The sequence below is a fragment of the Pygocentrus nattereri genome, chromosome 20, assembly GCF_015220715.1.
Source record: "Pygocentrus nattereri isolate fPygNat1 chromosome 20, fPygNat1.pri, whole genome shotgun sequence".
Classification (NCBI taxonomy): Eukaryota; Metazoa; Chordata; class Actinopteri; order Characiformes; family Serrasalmidae; genus Pygocentrus; species Pygocentrus nattereri.
Genome location: NC_051230.1, coordinates 26,705,114 through 26,722,210, shown reverse-complemented (window position 1 = coordinate 26,722,210; position 17,097 = coordinate 26,705,114). Strand labels below are relative to the sequence as shown.

The following is a 17,097-nucleotide window of genomic DNA, read 5'->3' as shown; positions in this document are numbered from 1 at the left end:
TGGACGCAACAATTCATAAGTCGTCTGATTAACCTGGCGCAAAACTGCTAACTGCACTTTTGCTAACAAAGTGGTGTCTGATGTCAGCAAAAGGACCAATGCTCTGGCACCGGGTTTAAGTGTCCAGTTTTTTGCTGACTTGTTGTACCAGCTCTTTTGGTACTCTTGAGCTTGTTCCAAGTTCTCATGTGCCAGCTTTATTAAGTCTGCCATTTTCTCCCTCATCTTGAGGACATGAGAGAGGACATTCATTTTCTGTCTGTCATTCTGCCCCTCCCAGACCTCCTTCAGCACGTCCAGCGGACCTCGAACCTCACATCTGTAGAGCATCTGGAATGGTGAGAACCCAAGTGATGCCTGCGGCACTTCCTGGTACGTGAACAAGACGTATGACAACCACAAATCCCAGTCGGATTCAGTTAGAATCTCTCTAGGTACTCCTACTCTGGAGATAAACTGAATGAGAGCATTAACCAACTGCCTTGTTTTTACTTTTCTCAATGGAAGGCTTCAGGATAGCATGTAGCACAATCACATATTGTGAGTATGTATCTATCGCCAGTGCGGTTGCACGGTAGCAGTCCCACAATATCCATCGCTATCCTTGAAAACGGTTCCTCCACTATCGGTAGGTTAATTATTGGTGTTCTATAAGATTTTTTGGTTGGGGCTGTTAACTAACACTCTGGGCATGACCGGCAATAACCCAAAGCCTCTAGGTGCTGCCCTGGCCAATAGAACCTACTAGAAGAGTGGCTTAACACTTTCACGTTTCCCAAATGGCCTGCCCACGGTTTGGAATGACCCAGTTTTAGGACTTCAGCCCTCAACTCTTTTGGCACTACCAGCTGTTCTTGTTCTTCTTTTGTCCTGTAGAGTTCGTCATCTCTCACAATGAAAATACCTCCTTTTTCAACTTTTCTGTCTCTGCTTTAATAAAAAGGGGCTTTAATGTGTCGTCCAGTTTTTGCAGCTGTGCAAAATTCTGCATAGGTAAATCTAGATTAGTATCCGGGTTTGGGATGCTTTCTCTGATATTAGTGCCTTTTAGTGCACTTTAGCTTCCTTTCGGTCCCTTTTAGTTTTTTTTTTTTTTGGGTTGCCTCACTTAAAGGTAATTCTTTTAAGGCTTCCATATTACCTACATTTGCCTTTCCCTTTTAGCACTTGTAGTAACCAAGACCTCAACTGTATTCTGTCTTCCGCTTAAAAGGTCAATTAAAACTGGTATGTCTCTACCCAAAATGACCTTATAGGGGAATTTTTGCATAATCCCAACTGTATGCAAATACTTTTGCTCTTCAATTTCCAAGCTAACGTCAGCTGTCGGATACACTTGCTCATCACCGTGTATACATTTAACTGGCCAGACTGTTTGCATTCTCCTTCGGGTAGGCATTCAGCTAAAATTAGTGTCTGACTGGCCCCAGTGTCTATTAATGCTTTCTGAATTATACCGGCAACTTTGACATTTATAAGGATGTCTTTAGGTTCGTTATTTATAGAAACAGTGTTGTTCCTAGGGTTGTAGCATAACTAGTTTATACCGCTGTTGAGTTTTGGGCATGCAATTACCTTGTGTCCTAGCTCATTACAGTTAAAACACTTTAAAACCCTTCCTGCATCAGCCTTCGTGCTGTTCCCTGCAGTGTTTTTACCTCTAGCAATTTTAAGACTTGAGCAAACTCTACAGGATGATTTAAAGACCTGTGGCATCGAACCACCCCAGATCACGCCCCAGACTCACCAGGTTCTCTGTGCTGGCGTCTGTCTCTGATACTTCTTCCCAGCTGAAATGAGTCATGCACTTCTCGTGGAGCCCTTTAAGTCACATATACAGTTCTCTGGGTGTTTCGTTGCTGCAGACGTCGTCACTCCAAAATTTTTGTCGGTATGTCTCCTTGTTTATTTCAAACTTCCTCAGAATTGGCGTCCATCGTGACATATGCAGCTCATGCCCTTCCTTCAAGCAGTGGAAGTAAATGTATCGCCCATGTTTGCTCGAGCCACATCACTGCTTGGGCCAGTCTTTCAAACATAATTAAGAAGTTTTCGATGTCATCTTCTTCAAGTGTCCTTCAGGTTGGGTAGTCTCGGTGTGGGCCAGCTAGGGGTAGCTGGCATTAGAACCACCTGACTGTTCCTCACTATATTCATCCTCCGTTCCGCATGTTGGTCGGCCCTCACGCTGGATTCTGCGTACCTGCTCCTGTAGCAGGTTGAACTGGTGTTGCATGGAATGCCAGCGTTGTTCCTGCTTTTCCGCCTTGCACTGCCATAGCTCATCCTTCGAGTGTTGCTTGCACCTGAAGGTTTGAAGCATCTCACACATCTTGTCCACACTTCGAGCACACCACCTCATCGGATGTTGAGGGTAGGTTCTAATGTTTGTTGCCGTATAGCTCTTGTGTTGGCACTTGTCCATTAGGATCCATCCATAGTTTCTGCAGTAATTTTCCGCTTTGGATTCTCTTCACGCTACTTTTGTTTGGCATCCTCCAGTCAACATTGTGAGCCTCTTCCAACCCACTCATTGCCATACTTAGGTAGTGTTGGGACCAGCGTTTGGTACTGCTGCTGTCGTTGCCACCATTTGTAATGTTGTTACCCCTCGAGTAGAGGATTTTGGGTTTAGGTATGGCTTCCTGGTCAAGTCTGTGAGGGGTGAGGAGACCAATAGGATGGATGGGACCAAAGGTGGAGTGCACTAGCAGGTGGTTTATTTACATGACGTGAAACATGAAACAAAAACTGTACAAAGAAAAGTATACGGAAAATGAAGTATTTACATTCAATACTAAGCATCAGGCTTAGTCTTGGCATGAGAAGCAGCTGCAAGGCTGGGTCCCATCTCACCTTACAGCTTCACCCACTCTATTCTCTAAACACTACAAGCAGCTAGTGTTTTCCAATGGCAGTCATGGGGAGAAGTAGCCTTCCTTCTTTGCGAGGAACCCCCAGGTTTTATATAATAAGCTCCACTCTTGGGGATCCCATTCCCCACCATGTGTTCTGAACAGTGGTGATTTACATTTAAAAACAAACAATAGTGCTATAAACAGTCAACCTAGGTTATACAATCTGTTACCAGTAATTACACTGCTTTGGCCATTACTTTATAATGTCTTAACTATTTCCTTTCTTCTTCCCCAGGGTATTAGATGTAGAATAGACCCCCCCCTTCTCCCCATCGGTGGATCCTCCCGATAAGCATAAGGTGGGTAGGTCTCCCTACTGTCCCCCTTTTGTTGCTTCCCCTTCACAGGTTGACACAGGTAACTACACACAAGCATGTATTCTAAGATCTAAGGGATGTTGTTCATTGGCGATGGGGCAGGCCCTGCCTTACCACATCACACTAAGGCGTTTTATATTTTACTGCTTTAAGGCTGGCGGTCCTAGTTTAAGTTACAGTTATGTTATGTTTTTTTTTTCCTTATGCTGAAGTTTTTTGAGTCTGAGTTGTGAATCATTAAACTCTGATTCAAGTTGTGAATCTCCATCTCTGCTAACATGACATTCAGCTTCCTAGGATTCACAAGCTCCTAAGTCCTGAAGCTGTCTAGGCACTCATCGCATCCTCAGGAGATGAATTCAAGCCCCAGCAATGTCACAGTAATCACCCAGTGGGTTTTATGGGCCACTAGAGGGCCCCTGTGAGCTATCATGAGAAAATCAGCTGTTTTGACTAGCAGTGGGAACTTTACTAGCAGTACAGTGAAAAGAAATGAACAAATTTGTTATTGTGTTAAGGCTGATCAAAATCCTAATGCTATCCGTGTCTTTCCTGAATGTCCCCTTTTTTTCTTCTCTAACCACTGCTTAGTAACCATTCCACTATCAGCCATTACCTCAATCAAGCTTTCAAGTTTTTAACAGCGAGTTAAGAGTTTCTGTGTTTCGCTCCTGAGTGGCGCAACTGTCTAAGCGTTGGCCCTATCATCAGGAGATCGCGAGTTCGATCCCTGGTGATGCTACAGCCATCTGTAGCCGGGAGTCCAAGAGAGTACAATTGGCCTCGCTCTCTCTGGGTGGGTAGGATGGCCCCCCTTCTCCCCCCATCATGCAACACGATACTAGTCAGTGCAGTACTAGTCAGTTTGGCGCTTTCCTCCGAGCGCGGTCGGCTGTCCTGTGACATTGCGTGAGCGGCAGTTCAAAAAGTAGCAGTTGTCTGTTTCACAGGTCTCGGAGGAAGCCTGTGCTAGCCCTACCCTCCTAGCGTTGATAGCATTATGTGATTGGGGGAGTCCTAAGTAGCGGGTGGAATTGGAGACGACTAAATTGGGGAGAAAATTGGGTTAAAAATAAATAAAAAATAAGAGTTTTTGTGTATGCATTTATAACTTGAAGCTCTAGATATTCAAAAGATGTGGTTGAAGGATCTGTAAAAACAAGATCTGACACTTTGACAAAGTAGAAGCTGGCCTTTTCTAAAGCCATATATAAATTGTCAGTCCAAATGAAAGAAAAAAAGTTGTATTTTCCTTTTTGGCAGTGATCTGCGAACTGTCATCAGAGGTAAGGTGTAAATGGAAAAAGTCCAATCTAATTCTACACCTTCACTGGGGTAAATGTGTTGCCTGTGAAGGGTAGATGCATACTTTATTGGGGAATTTAATAAGGCACACTTGTTAAAGTGGGCATAATCTTGATACTATTTTGTCTTGATTGGAATAAAATATGTGCTTATTGCAGTGACGTACCCAGCACTGCGGTTAGTATGCTGCCAATGTGTGTAACCTGCTCTGACCAACCAAATGGTATGGGTCCACCAAACATTTGTACCCAGAGGCTGATAACTTACTCAGGATAATTCAACCTGAGGAAGAAGCATAAGACAAGACAAGACACTTACAGTACTGTATAATAAATAAATTCATATATAATGTATTTTGAATTAGAATTTAAATAACCTGACCTAATAGCAAATGCTTGGCTGCCAATTATTTGAATTCGCTCACAGCCTAAGGTTTCATCACCATATGGTTAATACCTTCCTTGCTGGTGATGCTCTACAATGGAGCCGTTTGTAGTTCCTGATTGTGTCATATGCTTTTTGCCACTAGTCCTGTCTTCAGTAAGTGAAGAGATACCTCATAAATAAGCAAAATACACATAGTAAGAGTTCAATTCAGGTAAGTGGTTTAGAGCGTCAAGAACATTCCACTTCTGGGCCATGTTGCTTTAGTTCTACATTTCAGCGCTTCCTTCAAGGTCAAGCATCATCTACTTTGTTTTGTGTGATCTGTTTGGGCCTGAACAGCCAACAATCTTCTGTACATTTCAGAAGGCATTCTGCTGCTGCTGTTGGTTGTCACATCACCAATAAAGACAAGTGAATTAGTATCTCTGGCAGCCGTACATGCTTGTGCCACCATGTGTCACAGATGAGGCGGTATTCTTTGGATGATGAGCACATTTTCTTCTACACTTGCCTTTTTCTGCGACTTTGCACAGGTTCATCTTTGTCATCATTTGTCGAAAACACTTTGTCCTGGAAGATTTTTTAATGTTGTCTCTATAAAATGGCAACCTTACCTCAATGTTCTTGAGCATCTTGTGCCAAACATGCTGATGGGTTTTGTTTTCATTATGTCTTACATTGTCTGGCAGATCGTTGCTATTGCTAAATCACCAGTATGCTCTTGCATTCAGCTGATTGTGATACACCTACTTTTGGATTTTTAGCTTCATGATGATCTGCTTTATTAGCAGTCTCACTATGATGCTTATGTTGACAGACAACTACAGCAGGCCACAAATACCAGTGGCTCATTTCCCACATTTATAGACAAAAAAAGCGTTCTTTCCAACCCTGGCTCTAGAGTACTCCTTGCCATGAACATTTTAGTTTTACCCCTACTTCTAACATGTCCAATTAATCAGCTAAATAACAAGCCCATCCTGAATTAAAGTTTAAAGAAACTCCACATGATGCAAAGGTTCTAGGAAGAACCCTTAACCTCTACCTGAACCTACATTATGCAAAGATTTACATCACTCAGAATTCTTTGTCACCTTTTTTTAGAGTGTAAAGTCCACTTTAGAATCTAATTAGAATCTAATCCTTTTCAACATGGACTAATGATGCCGTGTCAAACAGAAGGCCTAGAAATTTGAGGTGCTAACTGTCCAGTTCCTATTTTTCTTTTTTTTTTATGTACTAAGATTTTTAATTTGCCTTAAAGTGATGTTGAAAGATTTATATTGAGTTTAGTTTTTAAATTAAAACAATAAATAAATAAAAATTTGAAAACTGTTGTCCCATATTACCATGTCACTACCAAACCATAGACCAATAGTATTGGGCCATAGGTAGAGTCTTATTTTAGCCACGTCCCTCCAAATTAGAGCACGAGACTTCATCCCTGACTTTTATGGCCACATGGTGAGCAGTCACTACTGAAACTTTGCCAAAAGTTGTCATGCCAACTGATTTTCAGAAGCTGGGACATATTTACCTCAAAACAGTGGGATCTATCTGTGTTTTATGATTATGATTTGTTATGAAGTGTCATGATTGTGTTGTTACTAAAAAAATGGAATGTTTAATCTTTTGGTTTAATTAAATAAACATAATTAAGGTACAGCATCATTCAAAAGTAAGTCTAATGTCTATGTTAGTTAAAAGTCCAACATATGTTTCGAACCTCTGAACCAATTCTGTAGAATGGCCTGTATACAGTGTTCTTTAATGAACTGTATACAGTATCCACTGATGAAATACTTGCATTGTTTTAGTAGTATAGATTTTCACAGATCATGACTGCACATCAGTGCTCTTTTTAAGAATGTTTGAACTTGTAATCACATTAACAGCTGGATATCGACGTATATGTCGTCAAAACTGAAAGACAATGCATCAGTAAAAAGGAATGATTGTTATATATAGATTGTATTGCCATTTTTCAGAATATTCAACAAAATCCAAGCTTTCTTGTTTGCGTCTAACACTTATCAGACCTGCAGCTCCTTTAGTCTTTGCTCTTTGATTCTGAGAATGTGATCTTATTGAATTCTAAGCTCTAAATTGTAGTTTCTGCGTGGGAATTCCTGAATGTTTTCCTGATTTCACAACCAGGTTTGTTAGAGCACCATCACAACAAGCCTAGCTTCTCTCTGTTCCAAAATGGCCTACCTTGCTTTCACCACTAATGGCCAGAAAGCAGATAAAAGGCCCGAGTGCGAACTGCCTCATTTATCAGCCGCCAGCGTAAGTGATGGACAGTAATTAAAAGTTAACTAATAACCTATTCCCACCTGACATTTCAACAGGGGGGGTGGTCGGGTTGGGGTTGCTGGCCACTACTATCTACATATAGATTAAAAGCCGTAATTGGGAGAGAGATAGGGTTGGGAGAGAAATGGAGGGAAAGGAAGAAGGGGGGGGGGGGAGGCAACCCTGGCCGTTGTCACGCCATTAGGCTGGAATTTCTGAGTGACACTTTGATTTCTCTGCTTGCCTTAATATGATGAGGACAGGGCTGAGCTAAAACATTAAATGAATAGAGGTTATCTTGGTGGGCTTATTAATAGGGCAAACAGTGGCCATGGAAAATAGCTTTAATTTTGTTATAATTGCTAGGTGAACGTGAGGTGTCACTGGAAGGGTCCTGGTGAGAGGGCCGAATCTTCTGGAAATAGAATGTGGGGGAGGCGGTGGCTAAGAACCTTTGGCATCATTGCTTAGACTGTCTTAAATTCACAAGAAAATAGTAGGCAGCTAACATACCACTTGTTCCTGTTGTAACCACAGAGATTATTTTTGTGATCAGTATTTTGTTAGCAAGTTAGTGTAGAGATCACAACAAATACATAAGATTACAGCTCACAAGAGCTACACTATAGTACCAATAGTAACAATACTATTCGTGATGGTCAGTGTTACACTCACAAAAAAGAGGTGACGTGTACATAAGATTCACTTAATTAATACATTTATTTATTTTTTTTCTTTTTAGCAGATCTTTTCCTTTCTTTTGACATGAGCAATTGCATATATTAACATTCTGGCACCTCTTTAAACAAAGTTTGGCCATGCTAAAATGTGTTGCACATTGTCATGATTGGCCCCTCCCAGTCCTCCATGTGCTTTTGTCTTGGTTTTGGTCTTGTCCATGTTCCTGGTCCTGCCCCCTTGTTTCCAGACCCTGCCCTTGACTGTTTTCACCTGTTACCTTCTTGTTAACCACCTGTGTCTCGTTACCTGTCCCTGTATTTATGCTCTGTGTTTTCCCTAGTCTCTCGCTGGTCTTTGTTTGAAGTGTAGTGTAATGTTTGGTCTTTGTATTCTCTTGTAGTGTATTCTTGTGTGGTGTTTTGTTTCTTCCGGCCTCTGTGGATTTTCCCGTCTGTGTTTATTTTAGTTATGTCAGTCCCTAGATACCCCAGTGTTGATTCCATGACCATGGACTGTCTTGACCCTTAGTATGGATTTAATAAATCTTTATTAATAAATATATTATTATTATATTAATAAAATTATATTAATTCTATCAATTATAGTAATAAATATAATAAATAATATAATATAATGATTAATAATAATAATAATAATAATGAAAAATTAATAAATATAATACAATTATATTAATAAAAATATTTAATACATCTTTATTAAAATTTAATAAACCCATAATAAATCTAACATGCATCTGCCTCATCATTGCTCCCAAATGTTACAGATATTGGATTTATGAAACTCACTGCTTTAAGCTTCAAAGGTTTGGTTATCAGTTGTGCCACGTGCATCAGCATTTACCCATTATTCTGACAAAGTATAATGCAGCATATTAATTATTTCTCACTTGTAGTTATGTGCATGTGAATGTGTGTGTTCATAGCAATTTAGGAAATGTATCAATAAAATGTGAACAGATCTATATGGTTGTGAGGAGTTCTGTTAGCTTCTATGACAAAGCATCATCATAAAGACAGAGAAACATGGTGGTGGTAGTATGATGGTGGGAGTACATCATCTACTAAATTATGAAATCACAACTAAAATATGAAAACACAAACAGGCCCAGTTACATCATAACATAAGTTAATGGTGACAATGGTTACTTTTAAATGCTTAACCACTAATGATTTGTCCAGGCAACCGATAAAATATGCACTAAAATACATATCAAATACAGTTTGATAAAATTAATTGTTCTGAATATACTTTGATTATGTAATGGGCATTTGTTTGGTAAAATAAATAAAACAAATAAACAAAAAAGTGTGTATATATATTGATTTGATTTATTTGTAGCGTAACATATATCCTCTCATGAACTCATTACAACTCTATTGACACAAACTTTGCCTGATGCAATCGATTCTTCCACTCTACAGAATGTGACTTGAAATGACAATTTAAATGAAAAAATGTGAATTATTGACTTATTCGTCTGATTTACTGAATGGGTATTGGCATCTGATACTGACCTTATTAAAACGATTGAACTTAGTGCTCTCCTCCAAGTGCACTGAGTGGTCCAATGATGCAGAGGAAGCACCTCCAATCACTCTGCTGTGGTGGCCTAATATGATGGGAAAGAACAAGAAATTGAAAAAAGAACATCAGGCACTGGTCATATGTTTGGTCATACACATACATTTACTATATTTATGATATTCTATATCTATATTTTCTTGCCATTCTGTTCCTTCAGATGCCTTTGCTCTTTGATTAATTACAATGTTTGCTTGGGCAGTGGTTACTTTGGTAAATGTAAAAGTCAGAATCATAGCCACTATTATGATTCTACTGATTCTACTGTGTATTTTGCAGGTTATCTAAAAAGCAATCTGTCATTATGTCTTATATAGCATTAAAGGAGAAATACCATGATGAATGTGTTTTGGACCTGGTCTAGATTCTACATAGGTTTCCTGAGGAGGAATGATGGGCTAAATCTCCCAGCAGGAACTTGAACAAATATTATCGACGTTTCTCAAACTCAGTTCCAAAAAAAAGTTGGAACAGTAAGAAAATTGTAAAAAAAACAAAAAAAAACAGACAGCAATGACTTGCAAATTATTTTTTGATAATGGTCCTTTTCCTTGTTGGCCTGGAGAACACAATGTCCATTATTTCCAAATACAATTTAACTGTGGACTCAATAGACCACAGCACACATTTCCACTTGCATCAGTTCATTTCAGATGAGCTGTAGCCCAGAGAAGTTGCCAGCATTTCTGGATGTTGTTGATGTATAGCTTCTGCTTTGCGTAATAGACTAACCTTGCATTTGAGAGGCAGTGATGAACTGTGCTTACTACAAAGGTTTTCTGAAGTAATCCTAAACCCAGGGTTTATATTCATTATAGAAGCATGTCAATTCTTAATGGAGTGCTGCCTAGGGGATCAAATGAGTGTTCAATATTGGTTTTTGGCCCAACACACACAGAGATTTTTCCAGATTCTGGACTGTATATGGGGAATTCTCTGCAAATGCACATTAAGAAACTGTTGAACTATTTGCTCACACAGTTTAATGCTAAGTGGCAACTGAGCTGTTCAAGATCCCCCCTATTATATCCAATCATGATAGCATCACCTGTTTACTTATGGAAAGTTCAAAAACAGGTTTTTTTTTTTGTTTGTTTGTTTGTTTTTTTTATCATTCCACAAATGCCACAGTGTTACATTGACCACCCCATTCCCCCCTTAATGTTGGTTTTAGAATTTAGAATTAGCATATATTTACAAAAATCATTAAAGTTCATAAGATCAAAAAATGTAATATCTGTGATTTTTTTCAATTAAATATCTGTAAAAAGATATTTACAAATCACTGCTTTGTTTTTATTTGCATTGTACCAAATGTCCTTTATTTATTGTATAATACAGAGTTTTTCCACATCCTTTAGTATAAATGGCATCAATGACCAAGCTTTACTCCATGATTCTGTCATTTCTTGAGAGATTTGTAAAAAAGTCAAATGTAATTTTGTGCTACTAACATCATACATGAATATGCAGAACATCAGAATGCAAGAAAGGTGTGATCACCTTTGATTAATATGTACATATCAAAAAGTCACACATGTACACATTTGGCTGGTGAAATTCTCAGTATAACACATTTCTAGCTGAGTGTAGTGCCACCGATGGCCCCACTGTGCCACTCTCTGTTAGCGCAGTCAACACTCATGCCACTATAATCACTGAATGTCAACTGTTTGATACCCCAATGTGTGTATGTGATGACAAGCAATCAGTAGATTTAAAATAAAGTTTAGCTAAACTGGCAACAATACCATTTGAATTATCTACAATATGAAAATGGTCAGAGTAATGTTGAAGCAGACTTAACAAAAACAAATCATGCTTTGTCCATAATAATCTCAAGACTGTGATTTAGGCAAGACGCTACAACTACAGGAAGAACTGACTTTGATGCAGTCAATAATTTGTTAGATAGGTGGATGAACGGCATCTATCAGATTTTCTCTTAAGCTGTAATCATAAAAATGTAAAAACTCAATAGACATACATTTATTTCAGCATGTTTTGTCACTTATTTCTAACTTTGTAGTTGACAAATTTAATGAAGTGAATCACATCACACCATATATTACATGATATGTCAATTTCCTTTGTACTTCTTCTTTCGGCTGCTCCCTTTAGGGGTCACCACAGCGGATCATCTGCCTCCATCTTGCCCTATCCACTGCCTCCTCTACTTTCACACCAACCATCTCCATGTCCACCTTCACTACATCCATAAACCTTCTCTGAGGTCTACCTCTTCACCTTCTACCCGGCAACTCCATCTCCAACATTCTTTGCCCAATATATCCACTATTCCTCCTCAACACATGTCCAAACCATCTCAACCTGGCCTCTCTGGCTTTATCTCCAAACTGCTCCACCTTCACCGTCCCTCTGATCTGCTCATTTCTAATCTTGTCCAGCCTTGTCACTCCCAACGAAAATCTCAGCATCTTCATCTCCGCCACCTCCAGCTCAGCCTCCTGTCTTTTAGACAGAGCCACAGTCTCTAAACCAGACATCATAGCAGGACGCACTACTGTCTTGTAAACCGTCCCTTTCACTCTTGCTGCTATCCTTCTGTCACACATCAGCCCTGACATCTGTCTCCACCCACTCCATCCTGCCTGCACCCTCTTCTTCACCTCTTTTCTACACTGCTCTGGATGGTTGACCCAAGATATTTGAAGTCATCCACCTTTACGACCTCTACTCCTTGCATCTTCTATAATAACATCAAAATGGTACAAGATTCATGCCACTTCAGATGATCATTCCTAGCCCACTTCTGAAGCATACACCAGAAGGGTATTATGAATTATGAATTTAATGCATCTGATTATGAATTAGAATTTGGGTTTATGCTATTTTTTGCATTACAAATTGAAAACATTTTGTTCTGCATATTGTTTTCTTGACGGAACAACAAAACACTGAGATTCCAGGTTTGGTTCAATTAAAAGAAAACCTGCTGCTCTTGCTAGATTATTCATTAGATCAAGTGAGAATACTGGTGCCCACCAAATAACCTGGCCAAGACCCATTCAGCAGGTCGGTCTCCGTTTGCTTCAAAATGAAAACATGTATGTGTTTTATCAATTCTTTATAAGCTCTGAATCAGTACCTACAGAATGGATGGTTTCCATTTTAAAATAAGGCTGAGGCCTCATGGCTTATTGCTCTAGTCACAACGCAGATAAAACAAGACATAAATTAAACCAACGAGGCCAGAAGTTCGGTGGACATCATCACAGTTATTGTTCGTCATAAAATCTGGCCAATTAGCTGTGACCTTTTCCTTGCATTATTTTGTCTACATCTTTTGGTTTGATGGAATGTTATACGTTAGTGTGAATGCTTAGCAAACGAGAACATAACTGCAACAATGTACCACTTTCTGCTTACGTTGAACTTTCTTTTCCTCTAAAATTAGCTAGAATCTACCAGAATACTGTCAGGTCTCAGGGGAGATAATATGCATTCAACAGTGTGATTCACTCACTATTCAGTCTCAGTTATAAAGACTTTAATGTCAAAACTAAGCCCAGATCACTGAGCTGATTTGACATTTGATAAGGGTGACCAGTTATTCCAAAATTCAAGGGGGTCATTAGAACCTGGGCCATACAAATATAGCTATATTAACTCACCTGCATATTTTTGATTTGATATTTTCCTTTTATAAAGAGGAGAAGGGATTCATCTGTGACCATAACATCAAGCCTCTTCTCTAATGTATAAGAAAGAATAAGAAAACGCCTAGCAGATGTTGTTGTTGCTGTTTCCAGTTTATATTTTAAATAGTATACATTTTTTCTATATTCATTTTTGACGTAATTTGTTTTAATCGTCTTTGTAGCATTGGTACTCTTACCCAACTGCCATTAAATAGTAGTATTTCTAACTGCAAAAGAGACTGGGGCTGGTGGTAAGATGGGGTATTCACACTCTTACTTAACCACATTATAAAGAAGCCCTTTATTTATTTATTTATTTTTATTTATTTATTTTTTTTTACTTACTTTTGGTGTCATTTTAAACCTAATTTGATTCGGAGTTATTGGAAGTGCATCACAACTCTTTCTGAAGATCCTCAATAAATAAGCATCAACACTTTTTACACATCAGGCTACAGTTTTTATTTGCACATCATTGTTTTTTTGTGAAAAGCGCCGTTCTACAGTGAGAAATGTTCACATTGGTGGTGATAGGAACCAGACGTCTGAAGAGGTTAATGCCTCTAAAAGCTCCTTCACAGAAACCCATTACATGTAATAGTTAAAAATACGCTGCCTAATTTTCGACACATTGTTTTATGATCGTTTTAAGGCTATTTTTTACACTAAATTCATGCCACAGAGATGCATGCACATACAGATTCACTGGTGGTTTTGCCTAGTAAATAAAATGGCTTGTGTTGTGTCTCATCAAACCACTCTGAATGACCACCTGCTGTCCTTTGCTTTGTGTAAACATGTCATGATGAATAGGCCAATACAACAATACTTGGATTAAACTCGTTACATTGACTTCCAGCAAAGGTTTGTCCTTCTCTTGAAAACTTAATTGTCACAACAGCAACGACATGTCAAGCTATTTTATACTTAAATCAACAATCACTTCATATCAGATATTCAGTTGTGCAGCGCTCAAACAATGAATATACCGGACAGATGGGGCACCTAAAACAAAGCTGAAATATGGACTGTCCTGATTATTATTATTTTCCACTATTATTTGATTTATGCAGACTAAAGGCTCAGGTTAATGACCGTTAGGAAGTCACAGTTGCAATTTCACCACCAAACCACATGGTGTCTCTCTTGCCAAAGTCTTGGCATGAATGCTCAGGCCAGTAGCCTCACACTCTCATTCTGTCTCTCTCCCTCTCTCACTCTTTCTCTCTCTCTCTCTCTCTGCCCAGCACCTGTCTCAGTGGACTTCCCGGCTCATCCATCACCTCTGCCCGCTCTACTCGCTCTCACACCTTTCCGCGAACAAAACACATCTTTCTCTCCTTCGCTCCTTCTGTCACTGGAGTACCACGCGACCACTCTATTGTTTACCCAAAAAGGAGAGTAGGCTGTTAACACATGTTTAGTAATAGAACACCCTCCCCAGGCCCATGGAGAAGAGAGCTTTACTCCCTGTACTCCCTCCTCCTTCAACCTCCCTCCCTCCTCCTGACAGATTAGGCCCACCATTCATCTAAATTATGTCACTGGCAATGAGCAATCGGCTTAATCTGTCCTAAACGGGACTGGGAGTTGGGGTGATGTTGACACTTCGGTGAAACTCCCTACTGTCGTTGGAGCTGTCACACCCCCTAATGTGTGACGACCAACCCCCCCCTCCACCTAGCCCCCATGCAGAGAAGCAAAGGGTCTCCTGAGCTGAGCTGAGAAAAGCACATGGCTAATGACAAATAGTATATGTTGGACTAGAACATCTGTTGAACACTTGGCCTGATTTTGTGATGCCATTCAGTTCCAGCTGTGAACATGGAGGCATTGGGTGTTGAAATGCAATTGTATGTGTTCAGAGTTGATCACTTCATCCTTTCTTAAAGGGTAAAATGACTCACTGCTGCGTGCTGCTGTACTTTGAGTGTGTATGTGCAGTAATATGTTCTACACTCATTGTCCATTTTATCAGCTCCATACTATATAGATGCATTTTGAAGTTCTACAATTACAGACTGTGGTCCATCTGTTTCTTAGCCCCCTTTTATCCTGTTCTTCAGTGGCCACCACAGGATCATCACAGTGCAGGTTAGTATTTAGGTGGTGGATTAGAGGCCAAAGGTGCTGCACGCTTTATGCTGCTCATCCTCTAGTCCTTCATCAGAAGTCATGGGATGCTGCCCACAGGACGCTGTTGGCTGGATATTTTTGGTTGGTGGATTATTTTCAGTCTAGCAGTGACACTGAGGTGTTTCAGGGAACTAAAAGTGGTTATTCTAATATCTTGGTCCAGTAACTCTCTTGTTGGCACCTGTATTTTTAAGAGTGTAACTAAAATGAACTTGGGTAATTTTGGACCATTTCTATTGGTTCATTTATGAAGAAATGTTCACCCAATGTAAAGGACGGCTTAAATGAAAACAACTACAAGACAGTATTTTGTTAGGGTAGGTATTTGGGATTGGTGGAAGAAACATCAATAGCATCCGCTATGCGGAGATTAAGGTAATGACAACAGGAAACACCGTTAACTTTACCACTGATGGAGAAGACGTGGAAGCCTTTACCTAATCAGCTCTCAAGAAATATGACACAGATTGACACTTGGCAGTACAAGGATGAAGGAGCTTAAAAAGATCTTTAAATGCCACAATTTGTCTCTATAAACAAATCCAGAATCGTACATTGTCTGTGTGGTTCCTTATGGATATGAAAGCTCGACAATAAACAAGTGTGAAAGGAAAAATATTGATGCCTTTGAACTTCAGTGAAGACTTTTGAGAGAATCTTGGACAGCAAAGAAAACAAATGAATGGATCCTAGACCAAATCAAGCCTCACCTCTCACTCAAAGCCCAGATAACCAAACTAAAGCTATCTTACTTTGGACATATTCAGAGAAGAACCAATTCCTTGGAAAAAAACCATTGTGCTTGGAAGAGTTGAAAGTAAAAGAGGAAGAGGACAACCAGATACAAGATGAATAGATACAATCAGAGGAATCATGAATCAGCCATTGAGAAGCCTGAAGACTCAGACAGAAGACAGGACATCCTGGAGAAACACTGTTCTTATGGTCACTAGGAGTCACAAATGACTTGTTGGCACTTAATGATAATAAGGATACTACTACTACAACTACTACTACTACTACTACTACTACTACTACTACTAATAATAATAATAATAGTAATAATAATAATAATAGGTGAGCATGTCTTAAATGGTAATATTTTCAAGGTGTACCACAAGGTTCTGTACTTAGCTCACTTATGTTTTTACTGCTGCACAAAAACACGTTTTTTATTACACTCTTTTCATGAAATGTACTCCATAAACAAAGTTCCTTATTATTGGTATTATTATTAAAACCTCCAAAATCCAAAATCTTAACTTTAAACACTTTTAAAAAAGAAGGTTCCTACATGGTTCTTGGCTCTAGGAAAAGATTCAACTGATACAGCACTTTTACACCATGTGGAGGTTCTAAAAAAGGTTCTTCAAACTCAAATACCTTGGTTTGGGAACCCTCTAATAAAAGGTTTTTTTTGGGGAACTAAAAGTGGCTCTTCTATGGTCCATAGAACAATATTGCCCAAAACAACATTTTTGAATTTTAAACAATTTTTAAACAACAATTTTAAAAACTTTGTTTTTAAAAGTATGGAAGAAGTTAGAAAAATTCAGTTAAATGTGATAAAATGTTCAAACAACGGAGATGTGTGATGTTTTCAGATGGCTTAAAATAATCAATACATTTAGTGGTGGTATAACAGTAAAGATATGCACCCCTGAAAGCCAACCTTAAGCCATTATTGGGTTCCCTGCAGGAAACAGCTTCTTGCTTATTTAGCATTTTCATAGGATAAGTGAACATGGTAACAAGTTGGCATGTCATTCAGTTTCTGATATTGCTGCAATGCTA

At 39.1% G+C, this 17,097-nt stretch overlaps 1 long non-coding RNA gene across 1 annotated transcript; it reads left to right on the top strand.

The window, feature by feature from the left end:
• Positions 1 to 231: 231 nt before the first annotated feature.
• Positions 232 to 15,117, top strand: LOC119261818. The gene is made up of 3 exons (XR_005129210.1): positions 232 to 372; positions 3,154 to 3,217; positions 14,415 to 15,117. It is a non-coding gene; the product is annotated as an uncharacterized LOC119261818 (long non-coding RNA).
• Positions 15,118 to 17,097: the final 1,980 nt, after the last annotated feature.